The 14,780-nt window shown below is 38.5% G+C and overlaps 1 long non-coding RNA gene across 2 annotated transcripts in view; it reads right to left on the bottom strand.

Moving 5' to 3' along the window:
- Positions 1-13,448, bottom strand: part of LOC119483558 — a 90,437-nt gene extending 76,989 nt beyond the window's left edge. For both annotated transcript variants that reach the window (XR_005205725.1, XR_005205722.1), the window contains exon 1: positions 13,221-13,448. This is a non-coding gene — a long non-coding RNA (uncharacterized LOC119483558). The remainder of the gene's footprint in view (positions 1-13,220) is intronic.
- Between the last annotated feature and the right edge of the window lie 1,332 nt (positions 13,449-14,780).

Below are 14,780 nucleotides of genomic sequence, written 5' to 3'. Positions count from 1 at the left end.
CGGGTCACGTTACATTTTCATTCAATGAAACTCAGCCCTGAAAAAAGGGACATAACGGACCAGATGCGTTCACAAGTTGTAAACTATGGTTTGTAGGCTGGTAGTGTGATAACGTCCCAACAAATGTGAAGAAGCACACTAGAATAATAAATTCACCATTTCCACAGACATCATTGCATCATTGTCTCTGTTGTCCGGCCCAGCACATCGACCCGGTCAACGTTAAACAAAAGGTGAACTCTGCAGGTCAAAGGTCAGAAAGTGGTTAGTCTCCACCAAAAGAGGGGAAATACGACTCCTGGAAACTCCAAAGATGTCTTGTTTACATGTCGTTTCTTCTTTGCCAGGCGGCTTGCTACTGTTAGCCACTGGTAAAGGCTACATTCAAACATGATCTAGCTTCGTTCAGAGTTGGAGGACTGGACTTCTGGAGTCCTAACGTTAAGCTAGCTGTTGATGGTCAGTAAATACCTCCAATACCTCCTCGGGTGATAACAAACTTTTTTTAATTTGATACCATACAGATACAATCTTAATGATACCGATCATTTCTTAAATGGGTATGTGATCCCATTTAAAAATAAAAGATCATAACACTCAAATGCAAATCACATGACACACACCGGCCATTAATAACACATTTAATACAAAAGCAAATATGAGTACAATGAAATAAAATGTTTGTGTCATAAGTGTAAAAAAGTCCAGTATTTTACATTAATATGATTAAATAATAAGCCTCCATATAACTTTCAGTGTGTGTTGTTTTTTTAAATAAATGAAGAGGTTACTCATGTTGCTGTGTGGCACGTTATTGTCATAACTAGTGCATCTTGCTGTATTTTTATCTACAGGAGACAAGTAGCACCAGATCACGCTATGTTTCCTTTCTGTCGTTCCTTTCAAGTGTGTCAGCTTGGTTGTGATGTCACATGGTTTCCACTGTCATGCGACGCAGGCCAGCTAAATATGTCGGGGCTGTTTCGGCACAAACATTATACAAACGTAGTGAAAGTGTTTGGAAGTGATGCAGCCACCCACGTTTGTATTTATATGATTTTACTGATATTGTTTTAAAGGAATCAATACCAAAAATGAGCAGCTTGTGAGTATCGAAGTATCGATCCGCCCATCCCTAGTGTCAAACCACAATGTCCTGTTTTCTGTTGTGACGTGTGGAGGCTTTAACGAAGCTGGGCTGATTAACGCAAGTAATGTAATGAGTGATGCTGTGCTGTTGAGTTATTTATAACATATTCTAATAACTTTTTTCAATGTGTAATATGTAACATTGCCACATAACGCACCCCATCAGCTCCTTTCTTAGCTTTTATATTGAAGATTTTACAGGCTTCCCTTAAACATTCCTGTAAACATGAATCAGGCTTAAAGTTTATCATGGTATTATGCACAATCTGCAACGCTGCCTGATCTGCAGAGAGTTATCTTAAGAGAGTTGCAGTCCCCTTTTGACTTTGCACCTGCACAATGCCTCCCTCCCTCCTCCACGCTTTGTTGGCGAGAGCCGTCTTGGTCATTCTGTATGCCCAGGCACATTATCAACTTGCAATTACACCCGCACGCTCTGTTCTGCTCGCCCCCAAATCAACCAGCTGGTGATACAGCAACACTGCATTACAAACACATTGACTACTCGCACATTCTTAAATAAGAGGTCCTTCCTATCACAAATAACCCTAATATGAATTTAATGCGAAGTAATGAATCTGTTGGAGTTTCATTCCGGCATACTGGAAAGTTAATAAAACAATATTGCGATTGGTGAGGAAGGAGAACCCCGCGGACCGAGCTTTAGATTAGGCCCCTAATGGCTCTGAAGCCGGAGGCTAAATTGAAATGTAAAACCCGGAGCGAGACCCTAATTCACCCTTATCTGTGTGAGTGACGAGCCTGCCTCCCCCGACTGAGATTGGGGCCATCGAGTTGGATGAACCGCAATTTGCTTTGTTAGAGGTAGGTGTATATGCATGCACGGCCCGGATCGCAGTATGGAGATATAGAATGCGTGTTTGGAATGCATTCGGAGTAAATTAACTCTTTTTTTTCTGTCTCTCTCTTTCTTTCTTTGCACTCCTCAGTGCAGTGAAGCTGTAGCAGAGTTACAATGCAACACGGGAGGAAACGCATCTGTCGGCATGTGAACACCATTACATCCCTTCCTCAAAATCTGAATGAATAACTGCACATGATAGCATTCAATAAAGGAACAATTTCAGTGTTTACACTGTGGAATCCTTGAGCTTTCCTTACATGCTGCAAGACTTTGTGGTCCTGGGCTGTGGTTGAAAAGTAAAAAAAATCACATCCTATTGTCTGTTACTATCCACTTTTTGTTGACCTTGATGGAAAACGTCATGAGGTCAAGGAAAGAGAGGACTTAGGAAAATACAACCGTGGTGTTAAGAGAACCCGACTGTACTTACACTATAGGCTCCATAATTATGATGCGACGGCGGCGGATGTTAGTGACGTAAGTCTGCCGTGGTGAAACTACAGTGTTCTAAGGATGGACTACAAAAGGCGAATGACCCCGTTGCCTTCTTAAAGAGCTCTTTCAATGACTCCTTCGCCCGCATTGTGTGAAAGAGAGATACCGCAGGTCCGTCTGCTGCTTTAAGTCTTTATATCAACAGATAATAAAGGATTATCTGACCGAACGTGGACAACCGGTGAAAAATATCACTTCATTACCATGGTTGGAATTGAAATAAAAAAAGCAATAGCCTACAGGCTACCACAAAAGTTGATATGATAAATATTGAGTTAATTGTTTGAGTTGTGGAGAAGTTGTAAAACCATTAAATGTGTTCTTCTTCCTACTCCTTTTCGGACGTAATATTTATTTATGTTGAGTATTTGTTTATTGACAGTTTGCTATATGTTTACTCTTCATTTTATTTGCTATTCTTGTTTTTTGCTTATAATAGAAATAAAGTGAAACTAAATTTCACTGTCCACTCATATTTATCAACATTAATCCCAATTAGTATATAACTGTATGAAAATAACATGCAAGATAAGCATATCGTTTGTTTTCATGAACGGCCAAATGGTGCGTCCCTTTAAGGAAGGAATTGTGGGATGTCATCTCCTTTCCTTTGGTTAAGGAGGGTCCAGTGTATCCTATGCTAACGGAGATAATAAAGGAAGCATTGAAGCACCTTTCCTTAACATTTAGAGGATTCAAACAGCTCTTATCATGGCTGCCTACTTAGACACTTCCGGGTCATTTCACGCCGTTAGGAACCTTTCTAAGCAAAAAAAGACTTTTCGACCGCAGCCCTGGATTGGTTGCACTAAAACACACAAACAAACCCCCCTCCTCCTCTCTCCCCATCCTCCTCTTCTTCCCTCCGTCAACAGGCCACTCGTCCACCTGTTCCCATTATGTTACCTCGGTGATATCTCTCTTTCTCTCTCCTCCTCCTCCTCCCTCTCTTTCTAATGCTCCTTCTTTCCTCCCCTCTCACCCTAATATCCTCCTTTTCCTTTATCTCTCCTCCTTTTACCACCACCGGTGCCTCCGCCGCTGACCGTTCATTACCCTAATCAAATCAGCAGCTGAACAACCGCTCACTGCCACTCCACGAGCTGCTGTTTTTTTTTTTTTTTTTTAAATCCCCCGACTCATTTGCATATGCGTCCAGTTAATTAGCGTGGGGGCGCAGGTGCGTGGTGATAATCATTATTAAACATGACAGTCACCTGTGACCGCGCTGCCCTCCCCAACCCTCCACATAAACACACTCACACCACCCTGCCTCTGCTTCCCCCATACACTTCTCTGCCTGAGCATCATCAACGAGAAGCGATGATGTAATTTCCTGTTTCTGTTTTGTTTTTTTTTCCTTTTCCAAATTTTTTTTATTGTTTTTTTTGTAGACATGGCAACAGTCTCAACTCATATCAAATGCAGAACATAACTGAGTGATTGTGACATGAAATAAAAACATAGAAACAGGACCCCCCCTGAGCCATGTTGGTCTTGGTCACACAAAAGAGAAAAAAAATAAAAATAATAATAATAAATAAATATAAAATAAAATAAAAGAAATATTATAAAATAAAAGAAATAATAAAAAAGTAAAAAAATAATTAAAAAAATGAAATAATAAAAGAGAGAAAAGAAATAAAATTAAAATAAATAATAGATCTAGCTTAAAAATGAAACAAAATGTTAAGCATAACATTAAAGTGGGGGTAGGCAGTATATTTTTGGCATCATTGGGCAAAAATTCTATAATAACCTTTCAGCATATTTTAATTCAAGTGTTCTGAGAGAAAACTAGACTTCTGCACCTCCTCAAGGCTCTGTTTTCAGGCTTTAGAAAATCTAGCCTGTGATGGGAGACTTTGGCCAATCACAGGTCATTTCAGAGAGCGTGTTCCTATCGAGCATCCCTTTTGGCTGTGCTCCGGCTGGTGGGCGGTGCTTGGTTATTCCTCAACTGATCTCATCATGGCGGCAGGGTCACAAACTTTCTCATTTTACAGCTTAACAGTACACTACAAGATGTTTCTGAAAACATTTGAGGCGAGAAATAGGCATTACAGTAACAGAATATTGATTCATATTTGATCAGCGCTGCCTAGTTTGACCGTTTTATTGGAGTTCGCCAGTGATTGACAGCTGCCTCAGAAACGGCAGCTCGGCTCTGATTGGTTGTTTTCCTCCCGTGTGTGAAATCTTGCAGATGTCATTAGGAGCACCGGAGGACACAGAGGCACATGATTTCTTTCAGATTACCTGTCTCATGCACTACTGTCAGGCTTTAGTGACTGTTTTATAGAAATATATATTTTTAATAATATTTGCTCCATTTCTACCCACTGCTGCTTTAAGTAAGAGTAAAATATTAAAGACAATAGTATTGGTTGGAATTAAGGTAAGTGAGCTGGAGAGAGACATATTAGTGTTATTAATAGGCCATAATTAAAGATGCTCATAGGAGAGGAGTGGGGATGATCCCTCTCTCCTTTCTCTCCCTGCCCTGCAAGCTCCGCTCAGGAAACAGTCAGTATCATACTAACTGTTCCTGTTTTTAATGATCAGCATGTATTCCACACACACATTCGGCGCTTGATCACATTTGTTCAGCCGTACAGCTTTTGTAAGATGATTTTAGAGAAAAACTCAGTGTCTTCTGGCAGGAAGGTGTCAAAAGGAAAAGAAATTAAATAAGAGAAAGTCATTCCCCACTGAGAGAGAGAGAGAGAGAGAGAGAGAGAAGGGGTGGGTGGAGGGGTATGTGTGTGTGTGTGTGTGTGTGTGTGTGTGTGTGTGTTGGCCTGTTGACATCACTGGGAGCGCTGGTTCCCTTACTCCATTAGCCAGGCCAGGATTGTTCTGTTGGCGTGTGCCAGTGTCAGCATGCCTGACACTGTTCCGTGCACATTTACATTTTTATTTGTGTATGTGAAGGGGGGGGGGACGCTGCTTGAACTACGGAGGCGTGCGTTACGCGTCTGTGTAATATAATATATGCTTGATGATAGGTTATATTGTGGAAAGTTGATGTGATGGGGTCTGACAGTTACAATATACTTAAAGTGGGCACCACTTTGAATCCCACGGGTAGAGCAGACTTCCAAGTGGATGAATGCAGGTTAAACTGTAGTTTTTCACTTATTTTCAGCTATTGTGTGGTATGATTTGTTGTTACCCAACAAATACTCAAATTATCATGCAGTCCTTGTGCTGTATATTGTTACAAAAAGAGAATATAACCGAGTGTAAAGCAGAGAGTTGGATACCTTCAAACACAAATGCACTGCATTGACTGCACTGAAAAATATTTAGGTGATTTTGTTACTGCACATTTTCAGAATTCAGAAAGCAACACAAGCAAATAAAAATCATGCTCAATCATATAAAGTGATGTCATTCATTCAACATGTCACGGGTCTGTATTTACAGTAAGGTAGTAGTATCTGTGCTGGGTCTTACTCTCTCAATAGGGCTTTACCACCCTCTGCTGTAGGAGTGCTGAAAGTGCAGTACATTGTTGTTACAGACAGTTTTATTACCAATAATCTCACATATCACATGCTTTTTCATGTAATTTTACACACTCCAATATTGTCCCTGAACTTGCTTCGTTTGTATCAAACGAACTGCAAAAATGGATTGGATTATTAGATGATTTAATTCTGTGATTTGCCACTCAAACTCAAGGGATAGTTGCATATTTGGGACTAAAACTGAATTATCTTCAGTTTAAGAGGAAAAGCTCCAGACTAGAGTGTTGTGTTTCTAATCCTAACACCCTCACTAAAGAATTTACACATTCATGTTCATGTAACATGTTTTAAGTGCATACTCAATGTTTTCCTACTAATATAGATATATACTGTATGGCACTGGGTGAGAAACCCTACAACTGCTCTGGAGGGAGAAGAAACCAAGTCTACAGTATATTCATAATTTTACTATAAACAATGCATTTAAATTAGGGTTGTCAAAGTTAAAGCAATAATAACGCGTTAACGCAAATTTGTATTAAGGACTAATTTATTTTAACGCATTAATGCAACTTACAATTTTTAGGTTGTAGCGGGCTCAGTTTTAAAACAAGAGAGAAGATACTGGAATCATATGGAACTAGAAAACCTAAAGAATCCATTGGTACCAACCAGAGGTTAAATAACGCTACAAACTTACGCTAAATTTTGGCGAAGAAAAACTGGCATGACCTCAATATATGTGAATGAAAATGGGTTCTATGGGTACCCACGAGTCTCCCCTTTACAGACATGCCCACTTTATGATAATCACATGCAGTTTGGGGCAAGTCATAGTCAAGTCAGCACACTGACACACTGACAGCTGTTGTTGCCTGTTGGGCTTGAATTTGTCATGTTATCATTTGAGCATGATGTTATAGTACCTTTGAGGCTTTCTGGACAATATTTGTCATAGTTTTGTGTTGTTAATTGATTTCCAATAATAAATGTATGCATACATTTGCATAAAGCGAGCATATTTGTCCACTCCCGTGTTGATGAGATTATTAAAAACTTGACAAATCTACCTTTAAGGTATATTTTGAACAAATAAAAATTGTGTCATCATCGCAAATAACTATAGACAATCATGCGATTAATCACGATTAAATATTGTAATCGATTGACAGCCCTAATATAAATTAATCAATATGAATGCATGTATGTATCAGGGACAGAACGTGTCAAACCCCCTAATCTTAACCATTCAGCTTTACAATTTTGTGTCTACAGGTATAAATGAATGATTTATAGACATACAGACGTAGGCAAAGTTGTTGGTAACGTTCCGTTAAAGAGAGAAAAACCCACAATGGTCACTGAAATAACTTGAAACTGACAAAAGTAATAATAAATAAAAATTTACTGAAAATGAACTAATGAAAATCAGATATTGTTTTTGAATTGTGGTCCAGCAGAATCATTTAAAAAAACAAACTGATGAAACTGGCCAGGACAAAAATGATGGTACCCTTAACTTAATATTTTGTTGCACAACCTTTTGAGGCAATCACTGCAAACAAGCGATTTCTGTAACTCTCAATGAGACTTCTGCACCTGTCGACAGGTATTTTGGCCCACTCCTCGTGAGCAAACTGCTCCAGCTGTCTCAGGTTTGAAGGGTGCCTTCTCCAGACTGCATGTTTCAGCTCCTTCCACAGATGTTCAATAGGATTTAGATCCGGGCTCATAGAAGGCCACTTCAGAATAGTCCAATGTTTTGTTCTTAGCCATTCTTGGGTGTTTTTAGCTGTGTTTTGGGTCATTATCCTGTTTGAGGACCCATGACCTGCAACTGAGACCAAGCTTTCTGACACTGGGCAGCACATTTCGCTCCAGAATGCCTTGATAGTCTTGAGATTTCATTGCACCCTGCACAGATTCAAGACACCCTGTGCCAGATGCAGCAAAGCAGCCCCATAACATAACCGAGCCTCCTCCATGTTTCACATTAGGTACAGTGTTCTCTTCTTTGGATGCTTCATCTCTTCGTCTGTGAACATAGAGCTGATGTGACTTGCCAAAAAGCTCCAGTTTTGTCTCATCTGTCCAAAGGACATTCTCCCAGAAGCTTTGTGGCTTGTCAATATGCATTTTGGAAAATTCCAGTCTCTCTTCTTTATGATTTGGTGTCCTCCTGGGTCGTCTTCCATTAAGTCCACTTTGGCTCAAACAGTGACGGATGGTGCGATCTGACACTGATGTACCTTGACCTTGGAGTTCACCTCTAATCTCTTTGGAAGTTGTTCTGGGCTCTTTGGTTACCATTCGTATTATCCGTCTCTTCAATATGTCATCAATTTTCCCCTTGCGGCCACGTCCAGGGAGGTTGGCTACAGTCCCATGGACCTTAAACTTCTGAATAATATGTGCAGCTGTAGTCACAGGAATGTCAAGCTGCTTGGAGATGGTCTTATAGCCTTCACCTTTAACATGAAGGTCTATAATGTTCTTTCTGATCTCCTGAGACAACTCTCTCCTTAGCTTTCTGTGGTCCATGTTCAGTGTGGTACACACCATGACACCAAACAGCACAGTGACTACTTTTCACCCCTTAAATAGGCAGACTGACTGATTACAAGTTTGAAGATACCTGTGATGCTAATTACAGGACACACCTTAGTTTAACATGTCCCTATGGTCACATTATTTTACATCTTTTCTAGGGGTACCATCATTTTTGTCCTGGCCAGTTTCATTAGTTTGTTTTTTAAAATGATTCTGTTGAACCACAATTCAAAAACAATATCTGATTTTCATTAGTTCATTTTCAGTAAATTTTTATTTATTATTACTTTTGTCAGTTTCAAGTTATTTCAGTGACCATTGTGGGTTTTTCTTTCTTTAACGGAACGTTACCAACAACTTTGCCTACGTCTGTATAGATTCTGTAGATTCTGATTTTGTTGCTATTTACTATAAACACTCCCCGAGTAAACGATGACACACACACAAACAGTTTGTACTCACTACATTCTAGCGGAGCTAAGTCACTATGGGTCCAGGTACAATAATAACTATTGGAACCCCTATATCATCCTCTTTGTCCATTGCAAACATATTTTTTTTTTTATCTCATATAATATAATGGTTAAAAAAAGTGAAACTGAGTGAATAAGTATATGTGAAATTCAACATAGTGTTAGGTCTGCATATACAGTATAGACTACTGTATGTAGAAAATGTATGAATAAATGACCAGCTACTGCACATTCAGCAAAAGCTCTGTGAGCAATCCACACTCATACAGGATGTATAAATATATTGCTTTTCCTAAGCAATAAGGTATCATAACTTCTGGGAGAAATTGTGTCTGCAGCGGTGCAGAACATGTGAAAACACAGACACTTTACTTTGCATCTTAGAGGAAATCTCTAGATTGAGAAATTTTACCTAGCTTTTGACCCACAGTATTTCAACCTCAGACACTATTGTACTATTGTATTATGTTTTCCTAGTCTGAGGTGTTTCTTACCTCTGACTTTGAATTGAGTCCATTGCTCAAAGTGCTGACAGGGGTCTTCTCAAGTCTTGCCCAAAGCCTGCTTTTAGAATAATAACTTAAACTGAACGGATATGTTTTTCATGGTTTCATTCAAGAGTAGATCTATAATCTGTCTTACATACTATCAGATATTTGTGTGTCTGATCTCCATCATGTTTATTTTTGAAGAATATCTAAATCCTGCATGGAACTATTAGGGTTTAAATGAATTGTGCCAAATTTCCAGTGACTCCTGATCAGTGTGTTATGGTCATTTAAATGTATCATGTCGCTGCAGTGCCACCTGCTGGTGACACAACACATAATTATGCAGGATTTCCTAAAGTTGATGAGGGCACTGGTCTTCTAAATTTGTTTGCAATCTCCAAATGACTAAAAGAAAAACGGCGATAATGTCAAATACAGTTTTATTTTTGATTTTTGGGTTGATTTTTTTTATTATTTTGACGGTTATGTCCAACACGGGACACTTTGAAAGTTAGGATATGGCAGTGGTGGAAGAAGTATTAAGACCTTTGACTTAAGTAAAAGTAGCAATACTACAGTGTAAAAATACTCTGTTACAAGTAAAAGTCCTGCATTCAAAGTCTTACTTAAGTAAAAGTACAAAAGTATTAGCATCAAAATATACTTAAAGTATCTAAATTAAAAGTACTCATTTTGCAGAATGGCCCATTTTGGGATAATATATATTATATTATTGAATTATAATTAGTGATGCATTAATGTGTTCATCACTTCAATGTTGCATCTGGTAAAGGTGGAGCTACGTTTAAGTACTTTATATACTGCTGGGTAACTTAACCTGCAATAATACATCATAATGTATTAGTTGATTTGTTTTTGATTGTCTATTAATAATCTGAATATGCAAAGTAACTAGTAACTAAAGCTGTCAAATAAATGTAGTGGAGTAAAAAGTACAATATTTGCCTCCAAAATGGAGTGGATTAAAAGTATAAAGTAACATCAAATGTAAATACTCAAGTATAGTACAAGTACCTCATAATTGTACTTGATTACGGTACTTGAGTAAATGTACTTAATTATATTCCACCACTGAGAAATAGTACGGCATATTAAAATACGATTTACTGTGATTTTTCTTTTGGGATCAACCAAATATGTTCTATTGCATCATATTTGCAGTTATAAATGTTATTAAGTCAATGATAAAAGGTCATGTGTTTCTCACCTCATAACAAGCCATCAGTACTGCGGTATTTAATATAGTCATTAATAAGCAGTTTCACACTTCATTTAAAATGATATAAACTCTTCTAAAATGGTATATTTGCATCACAACTTGACACACAAACACCAAATTAAATAGCTCTTTCCACATGCCAACTGCAAACTGATATACTAAATATAAAACACTATTACTGTATCTAGAGTCTTTGGCATTTTAACTTGTAGCATGTTGTAAATATAAACTATGAATTATGGGAAAACAAACAAATTTGCCTATTCTCAATACTCATAACAGTGTCAGAAACAATTACTTTAACCGAAGATGACATGAACATAGTTACTGTAAACAAAATACAATATATTGCATTTACTTCTTTTAACTTTCTCTCCAAAATTGGCCTCCCTTGTTGTGCACACCAAAGAGCAAACCTGAATCCTATTTATAGTGTTCAAGCTCTGATTTCTAGGTGATTTAATAGGTTACAACTGTTTTCACAGGTGCATTCTGGATGCAGGTGATTGATAATTGAGTGTAGGTATTTCAGTGGCAGTGTTTATCAAACAAAGCACACAAGCTTTTAGTTTTGAATCATGTGTCTAATGTAGACAACCGTGCAGTTATTCAAACTTAGTGTAAAGCAGACAATGTGCTAATGGTTTAGTATACGATTTACTGTGATTCTTTTTTTTTTTTGGATCATCCAAATATGTTATATTGCATCATATTTGCAGTTATAAATGTTATTAAGTCAATGATAAAAGGTCATGTGTTTCTCACCTCATAACAAGCCATCAGTACTGCGGTATTTAATATAAGTCATTAATAAGCAGTTTCACACTTCATTCAAAATTGTATTAACTCTTCTAAACTTTTTACCTGGGCCATTACACTGGTCAATAGATAGGCTACATGAGTTCAATAAGTTCAATAATTGTGCCACAAGTACCAGTTTTTGTGTCTTTGCAATTGCAAAAAAAAAAAATGTAATAGACACTGCTGGTTTGAATGTTTATGATAAAGTAGATCTATGTATGAAGTGAAACTAAATGTGTGAGAGGCATCATTATAATGATCCCAAAGCCAAGGTAGATATTTAATTCCTACATCTCATCCACATAGTCGAAATCATCTAAATATCCAGCCATGACATTAAAAATCTTTTATATAACACTAAGCTACGCTTTCTGTACTCCTACATAACAAACTCTGCCCGGCTGGCACTCCTTTCCACCATGGATGTATTCCATTATTCCATCGTTGTCTTACGGCAACACGTCACCTCGCATTATGTCAGAACGAGACTTTTTCCATAATGTCAAAGGCCCAATCCCACTGTGTGTTCCAATACCCATACTACCATACTCTTTAGTATGAAAGAAAAAAAGATCTAGTATGTCCCAATACATATGTCAAATGCAGTATGTCAAAAGTACCAGGATGTCCTACTACATCTGGTCATATTTTGCAGTATGCAAGCCAGCATACTGTTCTGGCTATTTTGACCCACAATTCTCTGCAGCGGATACATGAGCCAGAGGGTCAAAGTTCAAGGTGCAATGTTGAAGTAGTATGTCCCGATTGAATGCATACTGCATGCAACAGTATGTCCGGGGGGAAGCGAGAAGGATGACATGGTGAAAATGGCATATCTACTGTCTGAAATTGCTGTTTTGGTAGCCAAATATTATTATTTTGTGTGACCTCTGAACTAAACTAACTCATTCATTATTGGCACTGACTTTTAATATTAAAGCCAAAATTTCTTTTCCAAAGTTTTGATGATTCAACTGACATTTAGGATGGTTTTAAACAGTGCCGTAGGAAGAAATCAGTGAAAACCAGGTGGGCCTTGCCTATCCAAAACCAACCAAACATCTACCTCATAGGTTCTGAAACCCATATGTTAAAGGAAATAGGCCATTACAAATACTTGTCTGAATGCACCACAGTTTAATCATACAAGCCTTATACCTCATCATCATCAGAGGCACCTGACATGCACACTGTACATATCCACCTATATCTTGTTTATAAAGCAACCTGTTACATTACAATATTTATTCCAGCATTTTCAACACTCTGCACCATTGCACTACTGTATCATTTTTTATGTTTTCCTTGTATTCTGAATTTATATTTCCTTATGTAGCTACAATGAGAGCAAAATAACCAGAATGAAACTGCTGGTAGCCTCTATGTGTAGGTCTGATCTGGCCAATCAAGCTGATTCTGATGCAACAAGACAAACATTAACAGCCTGGCACAGCATGGCACAGCATGGCACGTTGGACACATATTCACATACACAGCTGACAGACCCAACAGCAATAGAGCACCAGCATTTAAGTTTAAAAAAATAATATAAATACACTTTAACACAGCTGGCAGCAACATCTGCATGAGATCCAACTGTGCACAGAACAAAAACTATAGCCTACCCAATAAACAATAATATTGAAGTAGGCCACTAGTCCAAAACTGTAATTGTGAGCTTACTGTTGATGATCCCAGATGAGAATGATGGCTGAACTGAGCTCCTCGGGCTTCCGTTCATCAACGCGCAGGTGTTAACGCGTGGCCGGTGACTTCCAGTCGTGTGCTCGTAGTAACTTCACCTACTGGTTTACGTAGATAATAAACACAGAGAAGTGTTTATTTAAAAGGCTTTCTGTTCGTGTTTTTAACCCTTGCCGTCACAACGAGCAGTCAGAGAGACGCCGGATGTCCACTAGGACCGCACCACGAGTAGGAGGAGTCTACACAGTACACACCATTTAAAGCTTCAGTAGGCAACAATGTTTTTGGCATCATTGGGGGAAAAAAATCCATACTAACCTTTCAGCATATTGTAATTTAAGTGTTCTGAGAGAAAACTAGACTTCTGCACCTCCTCATGGCTCTGTTTTCAGGTTTTAAAAAATCTAGCCCGTGACGGGAGACTTTGACCAATCACAGGTCATTTCAGAGAGAGAGCGTTCCTATTGGCTGAGCTCCGGCTGGTGGGCGGTGCTTGTTATTTCCTCGAGAGATCTCAACATGGCTGCCGGGTCACAAACTTTCTCATTTTACAGCTAAACAGTACTAGGGATGTGCATTCCAAGCAAAAATACTAATCGAAAATCACTGGGTATTATTTCGATTATCATTCAAATCGGAGAGAGTACAGGGGTCTGTGGAAGTGGCACTCACACACATACACACCCCTGCGCTAACAGAAAAGAGCCGAATTGAACGTGCCACACACACTTTACCGGTAGTGACGTTACTACCAGGCAGCGCCTGCAATGGTTAATGCAAGGGAAATATGTATTTCTTAAGATGGGAAGAATAGTCGCATTAATTATTCAAAGTTTTTATTAATAACGACTATTCGAAAAATCAAAAATCATAACTCATCCCTAAACAGTACATTACAAGATGTTTCTGATACCATTTGAGGCGAGAAATAGGCATTACAGTAACAGAATATTGATTCATATTTGATCAGTGCTGCCTAGTTGAACCGTTTAGTCGGAGTTCGCGAGTGATTGACAGCTGATCAGAGACGGAAGCTGGACAACAGACTCCAGCTCGGCTCTGATTGGTTGTTTTCCTCCAGTCTGTGAAATCCTGCAGTTGCCATTCGGAACACCGGAGGACACCGGAGGACACAGAGGCACATGTTGTTGTTTTTGTAGATTACCTGTCTCATGTACTACTATCAGGACATAGCGACCGTGTTATAAAAATTACTTTTTTTAATCTATTGGCTCCAATCTTGCACTACTTCAGCTTTAAAAGGCGTACTGTATACACCTACCTCGATCAACAGACAGATGTAGCATCGTTATCTCGTCAACAATTAATGAAACAAACCTTGATCGCTCTGACAGATCTATGCTTTGTTTAAGTGAAAGTGAAACAGTCAACCATGTTAAGCTGGTTTACTAAATGGATTTCCACTCTAATGAATAATTATAATAACGAACATGACAAATGTCAGCATTTAAAAGAAAAAAGAAGCTCTGTTCCATCTTTCGTGGCGAGAGCGCCGTCATGTTGCAGTACTCTAGTCTG

This window comes from Sebastes umbrosus, chromosome 3 (assembly GCF_015220745.1).
Source record: "Sebastes umbrosus isolate fSebUmb1 chromosome 3, fSebUmb1.pri, whole genome shotgun sequence".
Lineage (NCBI taxonomy): Eukaryota > Metazoa > Chordata > Actinopteri > Perciformes > Sebastidae > Sebastes > Sebastes umbrosus.
This window is presented reverse-complemented; position numbering and strand designations above follow the sequence as displayed.